General features: G+C 39.9%; 1 long non-coding RNA gene across 1 annotated transcript in view; it reads right to left on the bottom strand.

Annotated features, from left to right (window-relative positions):
• Positions 1-287: 287 nt before the first annotated feature.
• The window catches only part of LOC113920907, a 58,509-nt gene continuing 48,967 nt past the window's right edge, over positions 288-9,829 (bottom strand). Inside the window, exons 2-4 of the long non-coding RNA XR_003519424.2 lie at positions 5,820-5,941; positions 5,007-5,069; positions 288-470 (exon numbers count right to left, since the gene is read on the bottom strand). This is a non-coding gene — a long non-coding RNA (uncharacterized LOC113920907). The remainder of the gene's footprint in view (positions 471-5,006; positions 5,070-5,819; positions 5,942-9,829) is intronic.

Here is a 9,829-nt window from a genome sequence, read left to right as displayed (position 1 = left end):
CTCTGAGCTAAGTTCTAAGGATACTACTGGAGAAAATGCAAAGAAGGTTAAGATAATCTCCAGTATCAGCTATGCATTGCTGTCCAAGCAAAAGTGAAACTGAGCAGGTTAAAACAGCAATTTATTATATTTCGGGATCTTGTGGGCAGACTGGGCAGTTCTTGTGCTGGTTTCTGCAGCTGCAGTGAGCTGGGGGCTTGGCTGGTGCTAGATGCTCTGATGGTTGGTTAGGAGGATGGTTAGTGGAGATGTCTGAAGTGACAGAGATGGCCAGGCCTCTCTCCTGCCTGTCTTTTACCCCAGGCCTCTTCACGTGATGGCAGAGCATTGCAAAGAAGCAAAAGTTGCAAGGCCTCTTGAGGCTCTCGCGACATCAATTCCATCATATTCTTTTGGGCAACAGAAGTCAAAAGGACCAGCCCAGATGCAAGTGATGGAGAAAAAGCAGCTTCGTCACTTCCTGGGAAGAACTGTGAAGAGTTTGTGATCATTTTTAATCCATTGCTTGTCCATATCTCAGGAACTTAGAATCTACTTGTAGAAACTCATCATTAATATAAATAGCCACAAGGCATAGCGTTATTGAATGTTAGTTTGTGGGAGGCCTGTTTCTAATGCCTTTATATGTCATATCTAACTTGATTCTCATTGTAATCCTATGAATTATCATAAGGGATGATGGGTTTCCTTACTATAGATGATGAAACTGTAGAACCTAAAAGATTCAGTAACTTGCCTTAAGGTCATGCAATCTGTGCATATTGAAGCAGAATTCTGGCCCAAACGTCCAATTCTAAACCCCAGTCTCTTGAACACCCCACTTTGTGAAATGCACAGTAAGGACATTGTACTAATTTTCTATTGCTCTCATAACACATTACCACAAACTCAATGGCTTAAACCAACACAAATTTCTTATCTCAGAAGTTGGGGTTGGCTTAGTTGGTTCCTCTGCCCCAGATTTCACAAAGCTAAAATCAAGACTGGGCTTTTATTGAGAAGTTCTGGGAAGAACCTTCCTATTACATCCTGATTGTTGGCAGAATCCGGTTCCTTGAAGCTGAAGGACTGAGCTCCCATTCTGTCGTTGGCTGTCACCTCTGGACCACCTTTAGCTCCTAACTTCTTAGGAGAACATTCTCCATTTCTCTCATGTAGGCCCCTATATCCCAAAGCCAGCAACAGCACCTCAAATCCTCCACACACTTAAGAATCTCTCTACCTTTCCCTTCTATCACATTTCTCTGACTGCAGCCATCTCTGCTTTTAAGGGCTCAGCCTGTGTCACTAGATTGAGACCATCTACCCAACCTCCCTATTTTAAGGTCTGTAACTGTAATTGCACCTGCCAAGTCCCTATTGCCCTATAAGGTAACACATCACAGATTCCAGTGACTTGAGGTTATTCTGCCTACCACAGATATGAAGTACCACTGGATTCAGAGGAAAATGAGATCATGAGGGCTGGGAGGTTAGGAAGTGTTCAGAAATGTAAAATATGAGTTGGCTTTTAAGAGATGTATAAGAGGTGCTCTTTGTGTTGGGGAGAAAGAAATAAAGCCCATAGGGGAGGCTATTCCAGTAAGTAACAAGAATTGCAGGAGTAAGGACACATGGGAAAGTATAAGGCATTTGTGGTAAGTGATAATGACTAGAATGATGGATTTGTGGAATCAATTGGTGGGGAGATATGTTGGTGTACAAGTTAAGGTCAGTTGGTGGAGAACCATAAATGTCACACAGAGGAATTTGGGTTTTATGCTACAAGCAACAGGAAGTCATTTGTTTTGTTTTGTTTTGTTTCGTCATCGTGTTTTTAGTAAAGGAATGAAAAATAAAATGATCTGGAAAAATGAATCCAAGTGCATAGGAAAAATACAAGTGAGAGCAAGAAGGTAGCTAGGTAAGTTAGGGAACTGTAATAATCATCCAGCTGTGCAATTATAAGGGTGGATAGAAAGGAAGGGAAACTAACAAGAGACCCCAGAAAGAAAGAGACAGCTTCTGTGGGACTGACTAAATGTTGCATCTGACGGAGGGAACTGTGACCTTGGAGAAAGGGTGTGGGATGGATCTACTAGAAAGGGGAAACCTGAATCAGCTTAAGTCTTAAATGTGATTCCAGCCTGGGGAGAAGAGCTCTGCCCTCACTGGGAATGGTTGGGATCTGCATCCTGCTCAGCCTTCTTGTCCTACCATCCTCCTACTCAGGGTAAGAAATGGACTACCCACGGGCGCCTGGGTGGCTCAGTTGGTAGAGCGACTGCCTTCGGCTCAGGTCATGATCCCAGGGTCCTGGGATCGAGCCCCACATCAGGCTCCTGGCTCAGCGGGAAGCCTGCTTCTCCCTCTCCCTCTGCCTCTCTCCCTGCTCCTGCTCTCTCTCTCTCTCTCTATCTCTGTGTCTCAAGTGAATAAATAAAATCTTAAAAAAAAAAAAAAGCCACATCTCTAGGCACAGAAGAGCAGACACACTTTGTCTCTCCTGAAAATCTCCTTTAAATATTTGGAGTTATTTTCCAAACAGTGGTTTAATTAGTGTTTTTAATTTTTGCACTTAATGAAAAATTTACAGCCCCATGGTTGCTTCCAAGAATTCTGTGTGCTGGTGGTGGTGTTCTCTCTTTTTTCCTCTTCCTGTTATTTTTAATGCAAGATTTCTATAGTCTCAAAATTTTCTGAACTTTAATCTTTGAGGGCATCTCTGCATCTCAGAATTGAGTTATACAATAATAACAATAATAATAATAATAATAATAAATCCCCAAATGTACAAGAGGATGGATTAAGAGATCACTTTTGAAGGCACTTCTTAATAAACATTCTTTGGCAGGCCTGAGATTTACAGGGGGCCATCATCAAAGCTGCCATGTAAATGGGGACATATTGACAACTTTTCCCCTTAAAGGCAGAGCAAAAAGGATTTATATGCTCCAACCACAGCTCCCTTGGGAACTCAACAAGGGACTTATTTTGTTTCTCTTTTAATAGCTCCTCTTGGGTACTTTATGGACCAGTTCTCTCATCTCAAGTGTCTGATCCCAAGACATAAATTAATTTTAGATGCACCTTTTATCCATCTTGTCTGCTAAGGCAATATTCACTATTTGTTTTGGTTGCCATGGAGATAATTGACTTCCTGCCGTGGCAGGAGTCTTGTTTGTGGGTATTAAAGGGGTTTGGGTCCAGGGATTCTTTAATTTTCACACAGTAAGGAAAGCCATTTCATCAATGGAGCATTTGTGTACATCTCCCACTTATAATTTGAATGATTTTTTTTATCACTTTGTGAGATTTCCCTTTTTATTTTCCATCACTTCCTTTTTTAAGGTTTAACTTCTACTCTCCAAGGTGCTGACTAAAACCACAGCAAAGGGCAAACAGTCCATTTATTACTGTTTCATAGGATGTCTGGACACAGCCTCCCAGCAAAATATTAATCTGAAAAAACAGCTAAAGAATCTGAGAAAATGGTGGATTATAGAACCCTATTCAGGTGGAGGAAGAGGCTACATTTTATCAGGGCAAGAAACACTTTGAATACCAATTCATAAAATCAATCTCCCAGTGACCAACTTGGGCTGCTAAAGATTGGGTCCCTCTGGAGTTTATGTACCAGTTCTGATATTTACAAAGGCGATCATTGGGTTTTGCTATAAACTGTTAGAACAGGCAAACTGAAAGCCCTTTTCAAGTATAATGAGAAAAATTAAGAACAAAGTACCAGTTTTTAACACACTTTCTGTAAGTATATAAGTAATAAAATGATAAAATATAGTATTTTATACACATTCCCTCTTACCTTCCACACTTTGACTACTACCACAGATTATGAAAATTTCTATAACAAATTGTACAAAGATCTTTAAAGACATTTTAAAACATAAGCAGCAGAAAGATATCATATTTGTTGTACTCAACAAATTTGATTTTTGAGGATCATATGAATTACAATGTATCTACACATATATTTACAACACCAAAAAAATCCCAGAGCAATTATCCACAGGGCTAATACTTTTGCTAAAATATTTTTTTTTTGTAGTTCAAAAAGCTATAACCAAAAGAAAAAAAATTAAATCAATGATCAGAATGAGAATCCTTAGGAGCAATAATAGTGAACAAAACTCTAAGAACCTACTTCAGTTCTTTTAAGTGCACAGCACAAAATCAATTTGCAATGACCCTGAGAATCAGCCTTCCTCACCACATGACAACAAAAGAAATGGGGGATGAAAACAAATTAAAGTAGATTCTTAAAAGTCTTTTGCCTTCCAAAGATTTCAGGGTATCTTTGGGCTATGAAACTTTTAAAGGCAGCTCTTTGAATGTTTTATCAATATCGTTATATATTCTTACAGTAATGGCTTTTAGGCTGACCCTCAAAGTTCATGATTCACTTTCTGATTCCTCTTTCATTCTCATTATTTGTTTTTTCCACAAATGTTTTCTGATGGTGTATCATGAACATAGCACTGGACTAAGCAATGGAGGGAAAGCAAAATAATTGATATAATCCAGACCTGTGCCAGGCGAGTAAAACACAAGGTGGATAATTGTGTGTATGTGTCCAGAAGAAAAAGAAATGCCAAGGGTATGATGATTTCATGACACGTTTCCCATACATTAGCTCATTTAACAATGGCAATACCCAAAAAGGGAGGGCCTAGTGGTACCTCCGGTTCACTTATGAGAAAACTACACTTTAAAAAGGAGTTGTTGATATAGAATAGAGAATGGATTTGACCCCAGATCTCTCTGATCCCTACCCAAGCACTAAACCACTGGCCTACAATACTTCATTAGTTCAGCTTTATAGCTGGCTCTGATGATGATATTTAAGGTGGACCAGAAAAGATTTTTTAACATGTACATGAAGGGGAAAAGCATCCCAAAGGAATATGGAGGCCAGTGCATGAGTCCTGGGACAATATAAATAATAGCCAAGTGTTTTCACAGCACTTACTTGGTGCCCGACACTATTCTAAGTACTTTCTACGTATTACCTTTTTCATCCTCACAAAGACATCTTCATTCTCCAATAAGAAGAGGTATTATCATCATTCCCACTGTATAAGGGAGGAAACAGAGAGATCAAGTAACTTGCCCAAAATCAAGCAGCTCCTCTATGGCAAAAACTGCCCAAAGTCTCAGGCAGTCTGGCTCTGAGCCACCACTTGCCCGTCTCCCTAGAGGCTGCAGGTGAAATGCAGAGGGCTAGGGTGGGACCAGGTGATGGGTGCCTGACAGTGAAGGCTGGAAAAGGAGCTTGGGGCCAGGCTGAGAAGGGCCCTCAATTGCCTTCTCTAGACTTTGGGGAGTCCCTTTCTTTTCTACCTCTTTTTTTTTTTTTTTTTTTTTTTTTTTTTTTTTTTTGAGCAGGGATACTCTAAACTCAGCTTTGTGCTTTAGAAAGATAAACCTGGAGCAGAGAGGAGCATGGATTGGAGGGGATAACAACTGGAGGTACTTTTCTTTCAGTAAAAACATATTTACCAATAACCCTCCACACGCTTACATATCACATACGGAACTTACACGTATACACAGCACATAAGCACCCATACATCACATACCGCAAACACACACGAATACATGCACCCCACCACCACACACGTACACATATTCACACATATATCACACGCATCATACTCCACACACACACACACACGCCACATACATGCATACATATATACTCAAACATAGCACACACTCACATACCAGCGTCACACATATGTATACACACAAATATACCACATGCATATATACCACACACATTCACAACACATACGTTGATACACACTCGCATAAATACTCACATTCATCTCCTGGCCTCAATCATAAGGCAAATGAGCTCGAAAAGGCAATGCTCACTAAGATTTCTTTACATTCTTGATTTCCTGCTCTCTGAACAGACTGGACGTGGTCAGGAATCCTGAGCCTGCAGCAAAGGAATGGTGAAAATCTCCTTTACCTTCCATTGCTAACGACCTGACATTAGAAACACTTCTCATTCTCCAGATTAATTTGGATCTTTTCTGAGCTCAGTAAGTGTGTCAGGAGGGCAATCTTGAAAGGCCTAAAAAGGGGCCTTGGGCAGCATTGCCCTTGGCGACTACTGATGATGTCCTGATCACTTATGTCTTAAATTAAGAGAAACCAATAAATTTTGGTTTCCCCAGCTTCATCTGGTTTCCCGTTTAGAAATTGCCTGTGTTAAGCCTGGACAAAAGCAGTGTGCACACCAGGACAGTGACTGCAGCCTGACAGGGAATCCCACAGAGCTATATGTGGACTTAATTATACCATTGCCTTTTTGCCTAATTTTCTACATTTCTTGGTATTATAAACGCACAAGTATAATAGTCATCCTTTATAAAAATAATATATCTGTATCTAAAGAAAATAAAAAACATTTGTTCTTTAGTCAGAATATCAGCCACCTAGATGGTAAATTACATTCATAATGAGGTTCATACTTGTAAATATTTTTTAAGCCTTCAGGATATTCTGGAAAGGCAACATTTCTGAGCACACATGATTTGAGTTTCACTTAGGGACCATGAAAAACACATCCTTTAGAACACACATAGGGTATTTACAGGAAATGTTGTCCATGAGATACAGAGCCTCTGTTTGGTCTGAATGGAGGATCGCATTTTCATATTTTAAGGTCAAATTACATCAGTTTCTTTCCAGTAAGAAAAAAAGAAAGAAAGAAAGAAAGAAAAGAAAGGAAGAAAAAGCATCATACCAGAATGTTAATATCTTTAAAACCTCTGAGATGCAATATTGTGATCTTTCAGGATAATTTACTGGGGTGAGACTGATGAGCTGTAGCTGCTGTAAATACCCAGCATTGTGCTTAGGAAAGAAAAGATTTCCAGGATAAACCATTTGCAGGGAAAATCCAATCTAGCATCCTTTATTTTGAGAACTTATGTTTAGGGTGGAAAAAAAAAAAACCAACCTCTTATATATAAACATAGAGTTTTCATCCTTTATTGTAAGTGTGGATAATTCCAACAGTTGTGAAAATGTAGGACCTTGACCAACATATGACTATATAAAATCATTTCATGGAAAGAAACAACCAAGGCGATTTCTTTCAGTTTCTTCCCTCTCTTTCCTCCCCTGTCTGATATTGTGCAGTATTGTTACGTCTACAGAACTATATGCAAAATATATTCAATAAGGATTTACTGAGCCCCCACTTTGCTGGTGCAGAACGAGAATAAAACTGCAGGAAGTTTCCTATTTGCCCCCGGTGCTCCTGCAGTCCAGCAGGAGAGAGAAGATACTTATGGGACTACAGAGAAGCAAAAGCACAGATACAAGGAGGGGCGTGGGCACAAACAGCCTTAGGAAGGCAGAACTGCAGATGAGAATCACCAGGCTGCCCGCTAAAGAAGACATATGCCTAATTCCACTGATGGGAGATGAAATTCCCAATTCAGGGACATAAAGTTGAAGTTCGTTGAGGGGCATTTTGGTGGCAGTGGCAGATGTTTGAGACCCTGTGCTAGAAATGGTGAGAGCTAATGACTACAGGTAGTTATCGTACCAAAATGACAAACAACAACAACAAAAAAATCCATAAAAACCTGAGTGGCTGCTGCTAGATGTGCTGGCATATTTTCAAACACTAAAAAAGGTTGCTCATAAATTATCTTTCAAGTTGATTTCCTTTTTGTCTGTATGCTAGTGAAATGCTTTTAATGAACATCCACCCACCTCAGTGGAATTGGGAGTTAGTACTGTTTGAGCAAAACAGGGGAGCTTGTAGCTCAAGGACACACTAAGTGTTTCTGCCCAAACAATACAGATGTGGACTCACAAATCCCCCGTGGGCTTGGGACAGTCTCAGCAACTGTCAAAGCAAGAGGTTTTGGGGTGTTTGGGGTTTTGTTTGTTTGGTCACTGGGGTGTTGTCCAAGTGGGATTTTATGAAAGACTCTATCAGAGAGTTCTCCAGTCTTTCTGAGCATTTACACATATACTTTCTTCTCCTCTTGGCACCTGCAACCCAAATTTCCCTGCACAGAATCACATCCATATCTGTAATATGGAAGAGGCAAATTGGATCGGAGGCATAACCTCGCTGCCTGAACCTGTGAGGAAAGGCTCCCCTGTTAATATTTCTGCTGAAATCTGAGCAGCCTAGAGCCTGTAGGTTAAGTAAATACATTGTTGAATTTGCCAGCCTACAGGGAAAATAGCAATCTCTGTCATTTGCAGAACACCTACCATGTCCCAGAACCTTATATACATTTTTTTTCTCTAAATAATAATCCTGTAGGGTTAGCAATTGTTATTCCTTTTCATAGGCTTCAAAAGACTAAATAATTTGCCCAAGGCCATAGGTATGAATGGTAAGACTTTCTGATCCCAGACCACTGCTTTTCTGTGTTCTAGGATTGGAAATATAACTCACAAGAGAATTAAAAATTATACTTTAAGCATCATGAAAATATGGTGATCAGTTAGGCATAACTATATTGAACCAACCCTGACAGAAATTAAACAAAACCCTGGGACAGCCCAGACCATACTATTCTAGGTTAGAAGAGATTGAAGAAGGGGCTCAGCCTGGGATACCATAACCTTATCCAAATAATAGAATACCCTGCCTGCAGGGACCAGTATTATGGAGCATTGCTCACTCTCCCACGAGACCATAAGGTCACAGTCATGAAAAACAATCACTCATCTACTCAGACATAGTGGCTACCGAAGTGTCCTGGATGAAAATCTGAACCCAAGCAGATTATAAATCTTTGACTTTTCCCTTTGAGCAGTTAATCTAAAACCAGAGATTTCAGATAAAACAAGAACATTCAAAATTGCTGTGCTATCCTTTCGGAAATGTTACTTATTCAAAAATTACTGAAATCTCATAGACTTGAAAGGGGCTGACACCAAGGTATAGGGATAAATAGAAATGAAAGATAAAAACATCTGTCTTACTCTCCTACTACTCGTAACTTCAAATGAACTACATCCTAGATTAGGCAAATTTCCCAGCATCTCCTATGTAACATCCTTTTTTTTAATCTTGCAAAAATAATCTCATTTATTGAATCTGATGTTTTGCCAACAAATTACATACACATCAAACAAAAAAAATCATACATGAACAAACTGAGGGTTGCTGGAGGGGAGGGGGTTGGGGGATGGGGTGCCTGGGTGATGGACACTGGGGAGGGTATGTACTATGGTGAGTGCTGTGTGTTGTGTAAGACTGATGAATCACAGACCTGCACCCCTGAAACAAATAATACATTATATGTTAATAATAAAAAAAAATCCAAAGAATAAAAAGATTCTATAAAGAAAGCAAAAAACAAGGTACAAACATATCAGTGAACTATGTAGCCAACAGGGGCTCCTGGGTGTCTCAGTTGGTTAAGTGTCAGCGTTTGGCTCAGGTCGTGATCCTGGCATCCTGGGATTGAGCACCGCATTGGGCTCCCCTCTCAGTGGGGAGTCTGCTGCTCCCCCTACTTGTGTGCTCTCTCTCTCAAATAAATGAATAAAATCTTAAAAAAAAATCATACATGAAAATAGGCAACACCCTTTCATTCTTCCTTTTTGTTTCCCTTGCAATGGTCTTTGTGGAGTGGTAGTGTTCAGAGTGAGATAGGTGGTGAAGTTGACTTGGAATGGAGTGAGATGAGGAAGCAATTAATTGTTTCCATCACGCATCTTACAATTATCTGAGTATCAGCTTTGTGCACTCTGGGGAAAGCAAAATCATCAACACTCACTGCCCTCGTGGAGCTCACATTCTAGTGAGGGGAAAGATGACAAAAAGGATAAATAAGTATTA

Source organism: Zalophus californianus, chromosome 3, assembly GCF_009762305.2.
Source record: "Zalophus californianus isolate mZalCal1 chromosome 3, mZalCal1.pri.v2, whole genome shotgun sequence".
In the NCBI taxonomy this organism is placed as follows: domain Eukaryota; kingdom Metazoa; phylum Chordata; class Mammalia; order Carnivora; family Otariidae; genus Zalophus; species Zalophus californianus.
The sequence above is the reverse complement of the archived record's forward strand: the minus strand, read 5'-3'. Positions and strand labels throughout refer to the sequence as shown.